This window comes from Pteropus vampyrus, unplaced genomic scaffold, assembly GCF_000151845.1.
Source record: "Pteropus vampyrus isolate Shadow unplaced genomic scaffold, Pvam_2.0 Scaffold18, whole genome shotgun sequence".
Classification (NCBI taxonomy): domain Eukaryota; kingdom Metazoa; phylum Chordata; class Mammalia; order Chiroptera; family Pteropodidae; genus Pteropus; species Pteropus vampyrus.
This window is the reverse complement of record NW_011888799.1, coordinates 9,757,341-9,776,363: the sequence shown is the minus strand read 5'-3', so window position 1 is coordinate 9,776,363 and position 19,023 is coordinate 9,757,341. Positions and strand designations below refer to the sequence as shown.

Below are 19,023 nucleotides of genomic sequence, written 5' to 3'. Positions count from 1 at the left end.
CAGTCATATTGGAATAGGACCCACCCTAATGACCTGATTTTAACTTAACACTTTAAAGACCCTATCTCCAAATACCATCATCTTCTGTGATATCGGAAGTTAAGACTTCAACATATGAATTTGGGGAGGACACAATTCAGCCCATAACACCCACCTAATGTCAAAGATCTGGTTGAGTAGATTGGCTTAGGCTGAGATTCTGAACCAATGAGAACATCCCCACTGCCAAGTTAAGCCTTCACCAAAACACATTAGTATCATCAGAGAGAGTGTAAGACGAGATGAAAATTCAGCTGACAGAGGGAGTCGGCAACCAACAATGCTCACTATAGGAGAATTGTGCTATGTGATTGCCCAACTTCTAGCCCTAAAGATATCATCTGGATATCTTCTAGCTCTGAAACTCAATGATTCAAAATTCCAACTATTTTTCCTCATAATGTACTATAAAAGTTAATTCATTACAAAGCTTTGATGACAGTAGACCAGAAATAGGGGATCAAAAGTTATATTGCCGGAGAAGCCAGCAGGATGACATTCTCTTAGAGGTATGGGTCTATTACATCTCTTTTTTAGAAACTGTTTATTTTCTGTCAACCTTTTTTCCATTTTGTTTAAGAGTTTGTGGAAGATCAGCTTAAATCTACTCAGTGGTTTTTCCTACCCATTCAGTGGCCTGAGCAGTGGGGGCTACAGACCAGTCTTCAGTGGCAGGCTGAGTACTCCAGTATTCAGTAGGAAACTGCTGAATAGGCAGGCAAAGGGCACATGTATGCCTTCAGATCAGTCTGCGACTTTAGGCTGAGCACCAGTGAACTCAGGAGCTGGAGCAGTCCATTTACCCTGAAATTCCTCCTTGTTTACAGCATTTTCAACACCAGCCTGCTCTTCTTTTTCAACCTCTTTGGGATCTCAGTAGAAGTAGAGATCAGGCATGACCTCCCACAGGCGTTCACGGGAGATGATGCCACACATGCGTAGAACTTCCCAGGCCAGCATCCACATCCACCAGCAGCCCCACTGAGGAGGCTCCCTTGTTGTTGCAAGGGATGGCAATGTCCACATAACTCAGAGGAGAGTCTGTGTTACATAGGGCGGCGATGTGCAAGTTACCATAAGACACCTCTGTGAGAGGCTGGTGGTCGGCCCAGAAGTCTCGGTTCTCTGCCTGGATCTAGCTAGTGAAGGTCCCAGGAGTGAAGCGGCCAGCAATAGGAGTGGCTCCAATGGCAGCAGCAAACTTCAGCTCACTGGTCATTATTTCTGGATGATGTGACACTGACATCAGCTGGGTTTTCAATGGTAACAAAAGCACGAGCTGCCAGCAGAAGCTTCTCCCAGGTTCTCTTCAAATTTATGTTGTAGGTGCCGTCACTTTTCCTTTTGTAGACGTACTGTTCCATTTGGAAGTCAAGATTGGTGTCACCTAAATAGGTTCCTGCTGCAAGGAATTTGAGGACATCTTCCTCCTTCATTTGCAGGACATCAAGGGCTCCGGACATTGTGACAGTTTCCCTTTAAGTTATGTAGAAATCAAGAACATCGCCGTATGGACCTTTCTGAGTAGCATGGAAAAGCTCTATTACATCTTGATAGGGGCAAAGGAAAACAAGACCATGAGCTCCAGTAGCTGTATATGGGGAGAGGAAAAGATGTCTCAGTATATCCTATATTTAATCATATTGAATATGGTAAGAGTTCTGTAAATATCAAAAGGTACTGATAAACATAATTGACAGAAAAGCTCTTCAACCCTTGACTCAATCTTTGATTATTAGGTTAAGCTGGGAGAAACTGATGTTTAAAATATAGGCAATTTCATGGTTCAACTAATAAAGACCTTTCCCAGTAGACCCTAAAAATGTGCATTTTAAAACAAAGCAACAAATATAAAGGACTTATGAAAGAAAAGATGTCTCAGAGCATAAATTCACTTTCAGCCTGATGGCCCCATAGACTCCATTTATAATATAATATAAAATGATGATAATGAAAATCTTGACTAATAGAGAAAAGGCTTAATTATATTTCACACAGTTTGACTTCTACAGCTAGAGAATATATAATAAATCTAAAAACATTCAAATGAACTAACAAAAATTGTAGCCTTTTTTTTTTTTTTTAGTCTTGGTTTTCTTAGATATCTTTCCCTATTTATACTAACAGAATCCCAAACTATACAGGGGAAATATGATTTTCTGAGTTTTATATAAATGGTAGAAAAATGATTATGCTCCCTTACCTTACTTTCCACCTTCTCAATCTTCTAATTTTATTGGCACTGAAATCCTAAGACTAATTTGATGGGCCACTTTTTTTGTTTGGACCTCAGTTTAGAATTAAAAAAACAAACAAAAAAAACACTTTAAGCTATATATTCAATGTCCCAGGTAGGCCTTAATGTTAAAGAAAAATTGGCCCAGACCACATGAATACCACAAACTTCTTATAATATTATTGTTGGTTTAGGCTTTAGTCTAATTTTCTTTCCCCCAAGTGTGGTCAGAGATTTAAAAATGTCAGATTTTTTTCTTTACTAAAGTTATTTCACTTTTACAGAAATTTTGTGTTGAAAAAGTTTCTGTTTATTTTAATACCTTTCTTTTTAAAATTGCATTAGATACAATTTTCAATGATAAGGGAAAATTAGAAGACTCCCTAAAATATTTCGTACACATTTCCAATAATAAAAACATTACTTATGGCTCCTCTGTAGAGAAGTTATTCAGATGAATCTCGGTGAAAGGTTTTAAGTTTATGTTGCTTTGTTTATTTTACATGTCCTTGAAGAAAAATATAATTTTATCTGCACAGAATCTAGAAAACTTTAATTTCTTATATTTATGCCATAGAGCAAGACTATTAGTTGCTAATCAAGTTTTGGGGCAGTGCTGTTGGTGGAACAATAATTAAAACACAAGACAATTCTTTCTATTTAAGAAAGTAAAGGAATGTCCTCTTTTTTTTTTTTAACATTTTTATTAAGGTGATCTCTAAAAAAATTCCTATTATTCAATTACTAAGTTTGTTGAAGTTTAATTACTTCTGTGGTTATGATTGTTAGAGGCAAAATGCGAACATCATCTTTTTTTCCCCCACGTAGACACAGATGCTGGCCAGCACTGCAGATCACTGTGGGAGGGTTCATTTTGCAATTAAATAAGAGTAAGGAGAATGTTATGAAGTAATTGCTAGTTCCCCTCTCATCATTCTCCCCCCATACCTTTTAAAAAATTATTAAAGCTAAGAATGAAAGTGATTTCGGTAGAGTAAAATTCTGAGCTTAAATAAATTAGCTGAAGCATAACAGAGATAAACGTTTGCACTTAGCTTCAAGTATGAAATGGACATGTAACCTGGAGGTAAGTTGCTCTAAAAAAAAATCTGAAGATTTTATTTAATCACAAGCTTCAAATTAGTCAAAGAATGATATGGCTACCTTGTACTATAAAAACAGAAGTACAGTTGCAAAATCATGCCAAGTAATATTCTCACCGATCTACAAACTGGTCAGGTCACACCTGAGGTATCTTAATAGTGAAAATTTTCGGAGTAATATTGATAAAGTGAAGTGGATGAGCAAATCAGAGCACTGAGTAATGTGATGAACAAGATGTAGAATTAGAGATTCTAAGACTGAAGAAGACTAAAGGTGAGAAAATCACTGGCATTCAGTTAGCATCCCATTGTGCCAGAAATTGTATTAGGTGCCTTCTAGAACCTGGCTTAATTCTCAGAATAATGCTATGCTGTAAGAATTATTATCTCCATGTTCCCAGTGGCTCTGTGTGGAAAGATTCTTTGGTAGTCAGCTAGAGAGTTGTGACTCTAACTCCTGGTTGTCTGATATCAAAGCCTGTACTTTTCTTACCACACCTCAGGCTACCATCATCTGCGTTAGGTTCTTCAGAAATGATGTGTCAAGACTTGCTTCATTCAACCCTCTGTTCAGTACCATTTTGGGCATCTGTAATATATGAAGCCCCGTGCCAAGAATTCTGCCCAAAGAAAGCTTATGACTTCTTAGAAGAAATAAAAATATGTGCCTAAATAGCTGTAATGCAAGATAGAAGGTACAGTTAATATGCTTCAAGGGAGGAAATATTGCTACTGAAGAAAAATTGTGGCATTTGAACTGGACTTTGAAAGACAGGAATCTAGATGTGCTAGAAGGGCATGCCAGACAGAAAGAACAGTATGCTCATAGGAAAGTGAGATGCATGTGTAGGAAATATCAAAGAGCTTAATGTGACTCTAGTGTACAGTAGGAGAGATTAACAGAAAATAAGTTGGAGAGATGAACTGACCTAGATGTGGGAGAGTCAGAAATGCCAAGCTAATGAATTCCATGTTGTTCTGTAGGCGATGGGGAGCCACAGTTGATTGCTTTTTTAAAATAGAGCAGTGACAATGGCTCCCAATGTGTTTTTGTTTGTTTAATTATTTGTTTGTTTTTTGGTATAAAGGACTTTCTGCAGAGCACAAAACGAGGAGGAAGTTAGAAGGCTTTTGTGTTTCCAAGGGTGAGATAAAGAGAGTCTGAGTTACAGTATTGCCCAGCCTTCTTTTTCTTTTTAGGACCACCCAACCCTCATACATCGCACCCAACTGCTGGCCCGTCAAAAGGAGTCTTGACCTACCTCTTTGCCTTTTTCATTCTCCTTTGCCTCACTTTTCATTAAGCAAGATTCCTAGCTTCCTCACTTATACTTTCCTGGCCTCATATATTTGAGTTTCATTCTTACTTTTCTGGCATTTGGACACTAGTTTTCTCCCATCCTTGAATTATTCCGTCATCTCAGGTAGGCTCATGATGCCTCTGTCCCGGCCTTATTCCTGTAGAGCACACTCCAGCATGTATTGGTCAGGATTTGCTGAGGAGAACAGAAACTACTCTAGCTAGTTTGCTCAGGAAAACACAATTTTAATTTAACAAAGGTGGTTCAATATCTCCTGGAATCACCAAGGGGGCTAGAGAGTCAGACAGAGAGGCTCCGCAGCCAGGATCCACACCCACATCATATTGCGAGGGCTGCTGGAAAGGAGAAAGCACTGGGGCTACTGAGCTCAGACATTACAACCCAAACTGATGGATCTGGGGACTCGACTAGAGAAATTTCACCAAGGAGGTTCTGGATGAGTGATGTCTTTTCTGTGTCAATGAGTTTGTTGTCATTCTTGTAAAGTGTAAGCTTATAAGGGCTCCTACCTCTTACAGTTAGTGGTTCATTTCTAGAATGAAATCTTTGTGATTATCTGACTGGTAAAGCCTAAGTCCTTGCAGAGATGGATGCACCATGGAGCGAATAAAGGTCGAGCTTCAGGCCCCCTCAATGGCACAGACCCCTTCTGCAGCCCTGGAAGAGTCCTAGAAATGTCATAGGTTTTGGAAAATTTGCAAAAGAAAGATACCATAGCTACAACCCTGCCTTCCCCTGGCCCACTTGCTGAATTTAACACATTATCAACCATGAGCTGTGAAGCTTAAAGAAACTTTTCTGAACTATCAATGAAAGAAATATATTGACTCATCCTGTTAAAGGAAAGACTAAATTATCTCATAATATTTTTATTAAAAAAATCGAGAAATCATTGTCATGGGAAGAAGCAAAAAATATGTAGCTAAAATAATAATGAAAAAATATTAAAGAGGTGCATTAGGCAATTAATTTTAAAATTACATTTTTTCTGGGTTTGTGATGGTTGTGATAATGGCCAGCTTTTTAAAATTTGTATTTTTTTCTCAATCTAAATAAGTACTTAATTTTTAACCTAATTTTAGTTCGTAATTTTGTTGTTTTTTTTCTATTCTGGAATATAAAGCTTTTTAAAATTAAAGTATAGTTTACATACGACATTATATTAGTTTCAGATGCACAGCATAGTGATTTGACATTTATATGCCTTATGAAATGATCATCGCAATAAGTCTAGAAATCACCTGTCACTGTACAAAGTTACTACTATATTGACTGTATTCTCTCTGCTGTATATTACATCCTCGTGACTTATTAATGTTATAGTGATAAGTTTGTACTCTTAATCCCTTTCACCATTTTTGCCCTTCTCCCCACTGCATAACCCTCTGGCAACTATCTGTTTGTTCTCTGTATCTATGAGTCTGTTTGTTTTGTTTGTTCATTTATTTAGTCTTTTTAGATTCCACATATAAGTGAAATCATGTGGTATTTGTCTTTCTCTGACTTATTCCACTTAGTAAGCCCTTCTAGGTCCATTCATGTTGTCACAAATGGCAAGATTTCATTCATTTTATGGCTGAGTTGTTGCTTTTTTTCTTAAAGAAGGCCCTCAAATTGTATTAGCTTCAAGTGCTACAAAGCTAGAAAAGCCACTGGCTGAATCCCTGAATCTTGACTAAAGAGGCTAAGAGAGCTGTGGGAAATTCCCTAAACATTGGAATGGTGTTTAAACATGCTGGGTGGCCCCAAACATGATGAATGTTCCTCCCATTGTGTTTGAGCACATGTCTCACATGTGAGAACAGCACCTCTCTTGAGGAAATTGGATTGGCATTGGAAAAGGAGTGGAGAGGCAGGAATACAGAACAGAAATATTGCGTAGATATGGTGAAATATTGGACTGTGCATCAGAAGAGATGATCCTGATGATCAGCATAGATCATTATCAGGATGATGATGCTACTAACCAGGATAGAGATTTCAGAGATGGTACAGGCTAAGGGAGGAAGACAGAGAGTTTGCTTTTGAACTTTCTAGGACTCATATTGAATAAGTCTCCGTAAAGGCTAAAGTTAGCAGACCTACTACTATTAATTCACTATCTCATAGTGCTGGATGAAGGGTAGTAAAAATGACACTTATAAATGTAACTTAACAGCCAAAGGAGGAAAATAAAGTAACCGATTTAAAAGAATTTCAACAAATGTAACTGAAGAGCATGTGTAGCTAAAAGGCATATTAAGACAAATGCCACTCTGACTAAATACCAGAGGTACTGCTGATGTTAACCAAACTTTAACCTTTTACTCTCAAAAATAGCAACAGTAGAAAAAATCACCAAAACCAAACATAGCTGGCTTACAGAAACAGTTATAATAAGAGCAACTATTTATCGAGGGCTTACTATATGCTAAGTATTGTAAAAAATAATTTATATGTATTACTTTCATTATTCCTTATAACAACCAGTATGATAGTGTCATTATTACTATTTTACAAAGGGATAAACTGAGTCTTTTTTAAAATTAAATTTGTTGGAATGACAGTGGTTAATAGCATTATATAAGTTTCAAGTGTATAATTCTTTAATACATCATCTGTGTATTGCACTGTGTGCTCAATACTCAAAGTCTGGTCTCCTTCAGTCACCATATATTTGATTCTCTTTACCTTCTTCTTCCTCTCTATCCCCCTCTTCTTCTCGGGTAACCTTCATACTGTTATCTGTGTCTATGAGTTTGTTTTGTTGGTTGGTTTGTTGCTTTCTGTTTTATATCCCACAAATGAGTGAAATCATAAGATTCTTGTCCTTTTCTGTCTGACTTATTTTATATAGTATGATACTCTCAAGATCCATCCACGTTGTCATACTTGGCAGTATTTCATCCTTTCTTATGTCTGAGTAGTATTCCATTGTATATATGTACCATTTCTTCATCCAATCAGTCCTCGAAGGACAATTAATTTGTTTCCATGTCTTGGCTTATGTGACTAATGCTTCAGTGAACATAGGGTAAACTGAGTCTTAGAGTGGTTAAGTTTTCTGTCAATTTGAAAACAGTTGTCTGAACTCTAAAATCTGTACCAGAGCATGTAACTAGAGCATTATATTGCTTTTTAGAATTCAGCTATTCTGCATTCATTAATTTGCTGGAACACACCCATTGGAGAGAGCATTTATGCAAATATATATGTTAAGTTCTACCATAGACAATGGCCCATTCAGAGTTGCACAGAAATAAAGGACTAAGTAGATTGAATTCCTTGAAGAGCTTGTTTAAGGGAAGCAGCACAACTTAACATGAATTCATCTGAAAAACAGAAAAAGAGAAATTATTTTTATGTTATGGATTATATTCAGTCCTTCTTTTTCTTTCAAGTTTTAGATGAAAGACTTAAGCAGTTGGACTCTAGGGAAGATGGGACCAGGAAGCTACGGGCATCCTTACCCAGTGCTTTTCTATAGGAAAATAGTTGCATAGGGATAATGGCACAGTCTTATATTCTCAGTCCAATTGAGGTAGAGAAAAAAATTGAGATAATAGAGGCTGCAGGTTAAAGCTTCCCTTTTCTCATTCAGTCAGTACAAGCAATGGGATATCTCTACGCAAATTAACCATACTCTAATTTTTAGCCCTTTTAATTTCCTTCATTTTGTTTACCACAATTATTTTTTTTATTTCTTTGCTGATTATCTGTTTCCCCTAAAGCATGCATTTTTTTGCAGAAATAACATCACCCTGAACAGGATAACATTTGATTTTTGGAGAGGGAAAAAAATCTTAATTTTTGTAGTTATAAAGCACAGACATAGTGCTTAAACAGGGACTCAATATGTCTATGGTATTAACATTTCACAGTGGAGGTGGTTAGGGGAAAAAAAATCTTAAAAATTTCCTTGGAAGAGGTGATAATGAAAAAAAAAAGGTAGAGAAAGACTATTACAGGAGTTGAGCTTTAGAAGAGCAGGACCTGTAGATTCCTTATAGGTTTAGCCCCAATGTCTATAACATCTTGCACAGAGAAAGGGCATAATAAATATTTGAGGAATTGAACTTTCATATGTCTTATTAATGACTAATCACATTTCACATAGTGTTGTCGCTCTTTTAAAGGAGAGGGAAGAAGAGTTGAGAAAAGGGAATTATGTAGAGGAAGTTTTTTTTTTCCTGAGGGAAGCTAGGCCGGTGGGGCAAGAGTACAGATATAAATTATCAAAGTTTCAGCTCAGAAGTGAAGTTATCTTCTCCATTTTTCAGAAAGCTGCTCTGTCATAGCTAGCTAGTGTTGACTTTTACTATCTCTATGCAAAGTACCTAATTTTAAAACTGGCACACATCATTTAAATCAGAATTTTCTTGTTATTCTCATGCTTTACCCGATGTCATTCCTGAATATTATTATATCTTCCACATGAGCTCAGACTTGAATCTGAGTTGCTCAGAGCCCTGACTGCCACTTGTGAGTGGGCTTAAAATGTGGGAGAAGAGAGGTTCAGTGGATTCCAGCCATTTCATAGTATCCATTCTTGGCCAGACAGGCTCCATGCCCTGCCTCCTAACAGATTAATAATGGGGTCTGATTAGGTCAGGGTTGGTAACCAGGCCCGACCCTGCTTAGCTTCCGAGATCAGCCGGGATTGGGTTCGTTCAGGGTAGCATGGCTGTAGACTCAAGACTTCTTTATACAGCTTCCTCTCAAAAAGTAAAGGTCACAACCTCATGATTCTGCAGAAAAAGAAGAAATGCAGTGGTCAGTCCCTGGAGCTGATTTGTCCTCAGCCTTATGCTTTAAGAACCCATGGTCTCACAAGGGAACTTTCAATACGGGGATCTTTAAGGACATTCTGTTCTTTAGTGTTGGCTTTGTACACCTCAGTCTTCTGTTCTATATACCTCAAATGGCACAAGATTCCCATGTGTTGGTTATGTAGATGGAAATACTCTTAAAGGCATATTATACCTAAATAGAATTTCCACATATTAATTAGAATAGTTTCCAAGTAAAGCAATAAAAATCACAAGGAATAGAAAATAAGACTCTTAAAAGAAGATAAAATTGTTTGTTTATTCCGAAAGAGGCAGCTGAAGAATGATTTAACAAATGTCTAGACATTTATGGAATTATATCCTTATATTTCTTCATTCGTTGTAAGATGATCTAAATGATCATAGAAATTATTACAGAAGAATAAATTGTTTTGGAGCATAGAAAAATGTGTTCCACTGGACATAGGGAAGAGATTTTGACTGCAAGAAGTTCATAGAATTCAGAACACAGGAGAATTATTAGCATCCAAGAAGGGTCTATGTTTCCTCTGAGACTTTTGGCAAAAGGAAAAGATGATGGATATAGTGAAATATTGAGGTGGAAAGTAGCCAGAGTTTCCATGACAGGTGTCTCTTGATCTATCTCAAAAAGAATATTCTCAAGTAGAGCCCGTATTTAAAATTATTTTCCAAGGGCAAGTGAATGCTTCCATAGAGCTACTATTTCATTCTGTTGTGTATCATCCATTTTACGAAATCATTGAGCCCCTTGTAAGAGTGATAGAGCTGGCATGTTGCTTTCGGTCAATAAGGATCTTAACCATACTGGCACTACATAAGCGATTCCCCTGCAGGAGGGTACATGGAGGTCATTAACTTTCAATGAATGCAGTGAAGAGGAACTGAGAAATTTGAGCAGGGAAAGAGCTGAAATAGCCCATGTAGGAAGTATATCAGAAAGTTTATATGCACTAAAAATGTCTTATTGATTTTTAGAAATCAGAAGATAAAGGACATTGACACTGAATTTTTTTAATCTAGAGGTTTCAAACAATCAGAATGTGTTTTTTAAAGAAAGAGTGGAATTATGAAAGTACGGTAGAGACTCTCTTAACAGACCTCCACTTAAACAAATCTCCAGACTAAGCGGATCCTCTCCATTTTCACTGTACCGTTCTGGCAGATGCATATGGCATACTGTATGCAAAATATACCCATGGCATGTTCGCTACTTTCTAACTCTCTTCTACTCCCATTGGTTGAATTGTTTGTGCTGAGTATTTGTTATTGTAATTATACATTTAAAAATTGTGTATTAAAATGGACTTTTTAAGTGTATAGTTGTATATATGACATTTTGTATAGATTAGTATAACCAACACCACGATCAGGATACAGAAAAGTTTCATCACCCCCCAAAAATCCCTCCTGCTCTTCTTTTATAGTCACACTCTCTCCCCATCCCTACTCTGGCAATCACTGATCTGTTCTTCAGGCTTATAGTTTTGTTCTTTTGAGAATGATATAAATGAATTTGCATCATCCATAAGCTTTTGAAATTGGCTACTTTCATCCAGTATAATGCCTTTGAGATTCATCCAAATTGTCCTGTGTTTCACTAGTTTATTTTTTTATATTGCTGTGTAGTATTTTATTGTGTGGATGTATCACTGCTCGGTTAGCCATTCACCCATTGAAGGACATTTGGGTTGTGTCCAGTGTGTGGCTATTATGAATAGAGCTACTAAAAACATTCATGTAAAGATTTTTCTCTGAACATAAGCATTCATTTTTCTAGGGTTTATACAGCAGAAGTGGATTATTGTGTCATAAGATAAGGGTATTTTAACTTTATAAGTAACTATCAAATTGTTTTCCAGAATAGTTGTTTCACTTTTTTATTCCCATCAGCAATGTAGGAGAATTCTAATTACACTGTATTCTTATCAGCACTTGGTACTGTCGGTATTTTTTAAAACCATTTTAATACGTTGAGGTGAATTAAAATTCATCATGGTTTTAATTTGTGTTTCAATATAATGGCTAAAGATAATGAATATCTTTTTATGTGCTCATTTTTTATCTATTTTTTTTTTTTTTGGTTAAGTGTCAACCATTTTTCAAACATATTTTTAGCACTACACTCTTACTTCTTTCCTTCTGGGACTCCAGTGTATCAAAGGTTAAACCTTTTGTTATAATCTCACAGGTTCCAAAGCTCAGTTCTTTTTTTATTTTTTTCATTTTTTTTTTCTCTCTGTTGTCCAACCTCGATAATTTTGATTGACCTATCTTTGAGTCCATTGATTCTTGCTTTATTATCTCCATTTTGCTACTGGGCCCAGAAATGAGTTTTGTTTATTTCAGTTATTGTACTTTTCAGTTCTAAAATTTCCAATTGGTTCTTCTTTATACCTTCTCTTTTATTACAGAGGCTTTCTAATTTTCTATTTTATTCAGCTGTTTGTGAGTGCTTGTTGGAGCATTTTGTAAGAGCTGCTTTAAAATCTACCCTAGGTAATTCTAATATCTGTGTTATTTCAGCTTTGGCATCTGTTAATTATCTTTTCCTATTGAAATTGAGATTTTTCCTGGTTCTTTGATACCAAATGATTTTGAATTATATCCTGGACCTTTTGAATATTATGTTATGAGACTCAGATCTTATTTAAATCCTATGGAGAATGTTGCTGCTTGTGTTTTAGCAGGTGATTAGTCTGCTCAGGTTCAGGTCATAATTTCCAAGCCACCATCAGTGGATGGTGATTCTAACATCAGTTCAGTATTTATGCCTTTGCAGTGTTGTTAGGATCTGCCCCAAGTGTGCACCATCCAGTGGCCAATCTGAGACATGGGCAGGTAGGTAGTCAGTCTATCTGGTGAGTTTAAATGCTGACTTGAGTCAGATCCATGTATGGGCAGCTTTGAGGTGAGCTCAGGATTCATAAATAACTTTATGGGGGTCACTTTCCTGAGTTCTTCTCTTTTCTAGATCTCTTGGTACTTTTTAGTACTTTTTAAACTCCTCTTTTTTGGTTCTCTGGCCTGAGTGGGGCTTTATTTATACCATTCTGCCGTAAACTTTTTTAGCTGTGCCGACCTGTAGGGCTAAGCCTTGAAAGGGCCAAGGTTGGGGGTAGGGAGAGTGGGGAACTCAATGCTCCTTCAAACAGTGGTACTTCACATTCTGGCTTTTTCCTTTAGTTGGTCTGCTATAATTTACTTTTTAGACAAATAGCTGTTCCATGTGTTCTGTTCAAATTTTATAGCTGCAGTCAATAGGAGAGACAAGGAGAAGTGTTTTTGGTTAAGTGGAACCTGACCTCTATAGATTTTAATTCAACATTAGGTAAACCAATATAATATGAGTGCAGAAACAAAGTGGTTAAAATTTTTTGTAGCAATGGAATGTTTTGGAGGAACTCCATAGAAGTGAGTTGGTAAAAAAAAAATATTAAATCTGTAAACAACAGTAAAAGATTAGGAAAAAGTCCTTGAAATCTAGATGGGTTCTATACCTGTTTCACAACTGTATATAAGCACTTATTCCACTTTACACAAATCACAGATGATGCATCAGGATGTTTGTGCTAGAAGGAAGACTCAGAACCTTAATTAGCAGATCTATTTTCAAGTAAGAGGTCTTGGCTCTCTATTAAAAGTCTAGCAAATGAATTATGTTTTATATGTTTGAAGATAAAATAAGATGTGTATTTTTAAAGTGATTCTATACAAACTGATTATTTTTTTTGGTTCTCTTCTAAGTGGATTAGGATTTTTATGTAATGGTTAAGAAAGTGATCAAAATGTGTTGGTTTGAAAAAGAGAGAAGTAGAAGCAGGGAAACCAGTAAGGAGTTGACTATGATAGTCAAAATGAGAGCCTGCCAAGGAAATGGAAAAGTCAGATAAAAGAGGCATGAAAAAGGAAGAACCAGCTAGACTTGTGAACCTGTTAGCTATAGGGAAAGATGTGATGTAGAAATTGTCAAGATTACTATGAGGCCTGGGGCCTGAGTGATTGAACAGTGCCAGTAACAAAAATAGAAAAGTCAGACAAGGCATTTGTAGAGTCAAAACGTACTTATAGAAGGTCAAGAATGAGATAGTAAAGCTTACACCTGTTGAGTTTGATGGGATGATTATATAGCCACATGATAATATCAAGTATGGAAGAGTGATTCTATTTCCAATCTCGCAATACTATTGTAGAGTCTGACATCTACTAAACCAAAGGGATATAGAAAGTAGCCTTTACACTGTAGCTTCAGGCTGGAAAGGCAACGGATACATTTTAGCATAATAAAGAACCACAGAAATGCTAGAAAGGGGAGATGTTTGAGTACTTTTTGGATGTTCTGTCCTGGGCCAGATCACTTCAAGGGCTCTTTTTTTTTTCAGCTCTTGAGCAGAAACAGCCCTTATTCTCAAACACATATACTCAACCCAACCAATTGCAGTTGCAGATATGTCTAAGAATGATTGACAACTCATGCAGAGAAGAAAGGGGCGGTGAGACTTTGGAGATGGAATCTGTGGCAGGGAAACACTCAACACCCATTCTAACCCCCTTCTACCTAGTCTTTTCTTTACCAAAAATCTTGCCTTCTCAGATTCCCTTGTAGTTAAGGTTGACCATGTGACTTAGATTGGCCAATGAGATGTAAATAAATAGCAATCAACAGCTTCCTGCTTCTTCCTGCGGCTTCCTGCTGTAGTACCTGGAATGCATATAATGCTTGGTACTGCAGCAGTCAGTGCTAAGGCATGGAGAAGCAGAAGAATAAAAGATGCTTACTTCATTACAGCAAGCCTCAAATTGCTTACCCCTTGGATTCTAATTGCTTTAGGTAAGTAACTTAACATATGGATAAACCACTCTAGTTGGGTTTTTGTTTAATACTTTTGAGCACATCCCCTAACTATATAGGAGCTAAAAGATTAAAAAGAACTCAAAGACTATTTGTGAGAAGGAAAAAATGCACATGAAAATATGAAGAACAGAAATTTAAAGGTGCTGTCTATTGAGATGGAGTATACCACTCCGAGATTCTAGAACTCAAACCTCACATTTGTAGACAGAACAGGGGAGAATGATTAGAACAATAAGCTAAAGAAGTAAAACTCAAATCTCTAGGGTTAGACCATTCTCTGGGATTCTATGAGGAACGCCTAACCAGCTAACAGTTACGCTGATTCATGGCAAACTGACTTTAAGGAGACTTCCTTCCACGATAAAGTGATATGGAAGAGGGGAAAATGTGTCCTCTTTCCCCCATTAGTGCTTCTGGCTGGTCTAATAATCAAATTGGCATGAGACAAATTAACCTGAGAAAATAACCAAATTTAATTATGTATATACATATGGGAGTTCCATGAGAATGTGGGACCCTGAAGTAAAATTGAGCAGTTCAGGTTTATAAGCCATCTTGAGCTAAGAAGAAAGTGGGGGAGGGGAAGTTTGTAGTTTGGGACTTCAAAGGGGAGAAAGGTCATTAGCATGGGGATGGAAAAGCAAATGTTTGGTAAACAAATGTTTGCTGGGCCATCTTTAACAATGGGACATAGAGGGGACTTTGGTCAAAAGGGCCTTGCTAGGTTCCTCCCTATCTATCACACTAGTTCATATTAAAGTATAGTTACCTATAACCATAGCTTCCTTCCTGGAGCATGTCCTTTATCTAAATTCTTTTAGGTACTTAGGGGAAAGTTCAAAAGTTTTTTTCTGAATCTTTTGTTTCTTAAAAATAAACAGCTTAAAATAATCAATTTCCCAAGAAAGACATATTTAGGGGTGGCAAACTCTGCTTCCCCTCAGTGGCATGGTGCTTAGGTTATACCAATGTATAGTAAGAAATGACAAGAATAGAGTTGGAAAGAGAGGGTATTTATTTGGAATTATCATAGTGATATTTCTAGTTAATTATTCGATATCTAGCAAATGAATATCACATCATAGGCACTAAGTACTTATATTACAGTTAATAAAAGATATGAAATATTGAAAGGCAAATTTACTGTCTCTTTCAGATCGAATAATCTGTTATTCTTTGCATGCTCTCGCCTACCTCAGAGTCATAACACATGCCATTCTTCTGCCCTCTCATACTTCTATCCTAACCATGTCCCTCCCTCACTTTAAAACTCACTCAGCTCAAAAAGATTTTTCTCTCGGTCACTCCAACCTGTGTCAGTTGCTCTAATAACCACACACAGCCATGTTGTAATTTTATGTAATGCCACTACTAAGCTTTGCTGTGAATTTTAAAATATTAGATAAAATAAAAGTATTTCTCTCTCTTTCTCCTATAAAATTGAAAGCTATCCAAAAGGGATATATATTTTTTATTTCGATTCTATTTCCTCATACTCCTACCTTTGAGAGGTGTAGTTATTTTTCCACTCAGTAAATATATTAGAGTGACTCATGCTGAGACACAGTTCATGCATTTTCGTTTAACAAGAAATAGAAATGACCAGCCAGATCTAATTCTGTAGTCACTAAATAAAGAACAGGGAATGATTATCCGAGCAGTGTATTTCCAAATAAAAACATAACATTTAACATTGGACTTGGAATCTTACTGCAGATTTGGACTGTAACTCTGACTTTCAGAAGCCCAAAGAAAGATATTTAACATCTGGGTCTGGGTTTTTGTTTTATTTTATAAGAAACAAGCTGTTCCATGAGTTACTTAATGTATATAAAGCCATCTCTAATTACCCTGGGTAAGATTGTTGGGGTGTGGGAAATAAAAAACTTCTGAAAGGGAGAAATCTCATTAGGAGTAAATACGTAAAGTGAACCTTGTGGCTATAAGGTCTTAAAATATTACAGAGAGTAAAAAACTCAGCTCCCTCATGTGATAGATATGGGAACTTAAAACTAAAAAAGTTTTGCTTCCCTTTTCAAGGTGAGGTTATTTTACATTCAGTTCTCAAAACGAGTTTCTAAGTTGTGCAGGTACCCTCTCTCTAGTAATGTCCTTGCTCGCATCCTGGAGAAAGTGCTATTGGTGAAACTGAGTTACATGTATTGAGAGGTCTTTCAACAAGGAGAACTTTGTACAGAACGTACGATGGATGGACAGATTTTCATCAGACTCAAACCTGCCTTGTAGTAAATGCCAGAGTAGTTTAACAGCAAAGACAATAAGAAGGATTTTCACCAGGCTGCTACTGTGCAGACTTAAAAAGAAAACCATGCGCAAAGCTAATCAGACCTGCTATCAAATGCAAAGAAATGCTATATTATTGACAAAGGATGTTCAGTTATCAGGAAACAAACAAACAAACAAACAAACAAACAAACAAACAAACAAACAACCCAGCCATGGAGAATAGTAAATGCCTCTTGGAGTGTTTGGTTTTATTTTACTTTGGGTAATAAGTTACCTCGATTGGTATGTGCTAAGAAGCAAATTAAAAGAAGAAAATATACTCCAGTCCTGGTTCTGGTATTGATTATCTGTATAATTTCATTGATCTGTTAACATATTCATGCGCTTTTTTTTCCCTTTAAATACATCTTAGGACTGAGATAGTAATGCCAAACTAAGAGTAATAACCAGTGAAAGTATTTAAGTGTATATATTTATTTTTAAATTGTCAGGTAATGAACTCAATGGAGGAAGCAATTTTAACATAATGACATATAATGTAAATACTTTGTTTTTAATACAATTTTTACTCTTGATGTTATTTTACTCACCCATATTAACATTACAATGCATTTTATTCCTTGAGCACAAGTTAAATTATGCCACAGAGAGACAGTCCAGAAATGAAATGGTAGAGGGATGATATCATAAGGGCAAAATGGCTATGGAAAGTTCAGAGTAGATTTATGCATATAAATAATGGAATATTAGATATCAGTGCCAGCTGCCGGCATTACAATTCCCTACTAAACATATCTTACAATTTGCAGTACAGCTTGACAGGTTGAAAAAAACTCTTAAGTTAGAACTTAGCTACATCTTTCTTATGACAGAATGGCTGGACTACAGAAGCACGTGCCTCTCTTTAAAGCTTCCTGGTGGTTCAGAGTTCTTAGCAAATATGGTTGATTCTTCCCCACTGAGAAATGTTTGTTTCCAGGAGGGCAAGCCCAAGGGCCAATGCAATGAAATGCCTGCTTTGTTCAAGATAATTTCCAGAGGTTGGATAGATTGAGTGGGTGTGAACGTATTTATACTGGATTCCATTCCAGCAAGATGACTCAGAATTCAGAAGGTTGGTGCTTCAGCCACCCACAGCTCTTTTCCAGGCAATTCTAAATATTTTAATCCTGATGCTCTGATTAATTGAGACTCTGATGCAGTACCTGGAAGCCATACTGCTTCCTAACTGCTCACCAGCTTTGGAGCTGGTGGAGGCTAAGGGTGGGAGAAGAAGGGGTCCAGAATCTCACCTGCTTGCTCTTTAACAGGACGGAGAATAACAGGCAAAATGCGAAGGAAAAAGATGAAGGCTGGAGGCAGAGGATGCTGTTTATCTTTCTCAGCATGTTGATAAAATATTTGCCAAGATCAAAAGTAGGAGATATTGAACCTGAGCTCTACTAGAGGAAGCTTTGAGCCAAATACAGCTAACGAAATATAAAGTTTCGGCAATATTGCTAAGCATGTAATCAGTTTTGTATCTAATAAATGTGTTGGTTTATAGTTGCCTTTTATTTTGTTCTCCTCCTGCCTTTCATCAATTTGTTATTAATTTGGGGCATAGTATCTCTAAGGGAAGTTTATTGTTTAAAAATGCGATACCTAATTGTTCAATCGTTTGGGCTATTTCTGGAGAAAAATGAAGAAAACCAAAGTTATCCAGTTCTAAAAAATCAGAAGAAATTAAGTTTGCTTTTTAATTGCCTCCTTCCTTTTTTTCTCTTGTTGTGTTTCTGGGAAGGGAGAGTCCACGTAATCTAATCGTAAATTATTGGGATCTGATATTCTAGTTAATGATTATCTACTGGAGAGGAGGGTTTGCCAGGCTTATTCAGACTCAAAGCATTTCTGGACAAGGAGCAATAACCACAGCCAAGGAGCCTGACAATTGGGGAAATTTCCTCTTCTTTAACTGGATGCAAAGCCTAATAATATTTAATGTAGGAAGGACATTTACAAAGTGGATTGCCCCTGTGTACCTGTAGCATTGTTTATTTCCTTTGTAGGAAACATTGTTTTTAAACTTTAGAATGTAGAGAAAAGCTAACCTGGAGACAACTCTGGTTAAACTAGAAACCTGTGGTTCTGAAATGTTTATTTCTGACCTTCTACCTTTTTTTTCCCTCCCTCTTAGTGACTCATTGTAATACTAACTTTTCATAAGCTACTTTCGGGCTTAAGAAATACATTTTAGCATCTCCTATAAAAGTTGAAAGGCAGAGTTTTCTAAGCTCTTTTTGTTTCTTCTTTAAGATTTTAAAAATCAGACTAGTTTGCTAAAGCTCCTTCCCCAAAGTTCTAAAAAAATTAAATGAGTTTTATAGGTTTTTCACAAAACTTAGGAATGATTTGAAGTTTAAAAACAATGGCTTGAGATTTGTTGCTAACTAGA

General features: G+C 36.6%; 1 long non-coding RNA gene and 1 pseudogene across 1 annotated transcript; one reads left to right on the top strand and one right to left on the bottom strand.

Annotated features, from left to right (window-relative positions):
- Window positions 1-643: 643 nt before the first annotated feature.
- Window positions 644-1,559, bottom strand: LOC105288572 (annotated as a pseudogene).
- A 12,632-nt stretch (window positions 1,560-14,191) lies between these two features.
- On the top strand, window positions 14,192-18,145 carry LOC111736134. Its single transcript, XR_002779083.1, has 2 exons — window positions 14,192-14,318; window positions 17,900-18,145. It is a non-coding gene; the product is annotated as an uncharacterized LOC111736134 (long non-coding RNA).
- Window positions 18,146-19,023: the final 878 nt, after the last annotated feature.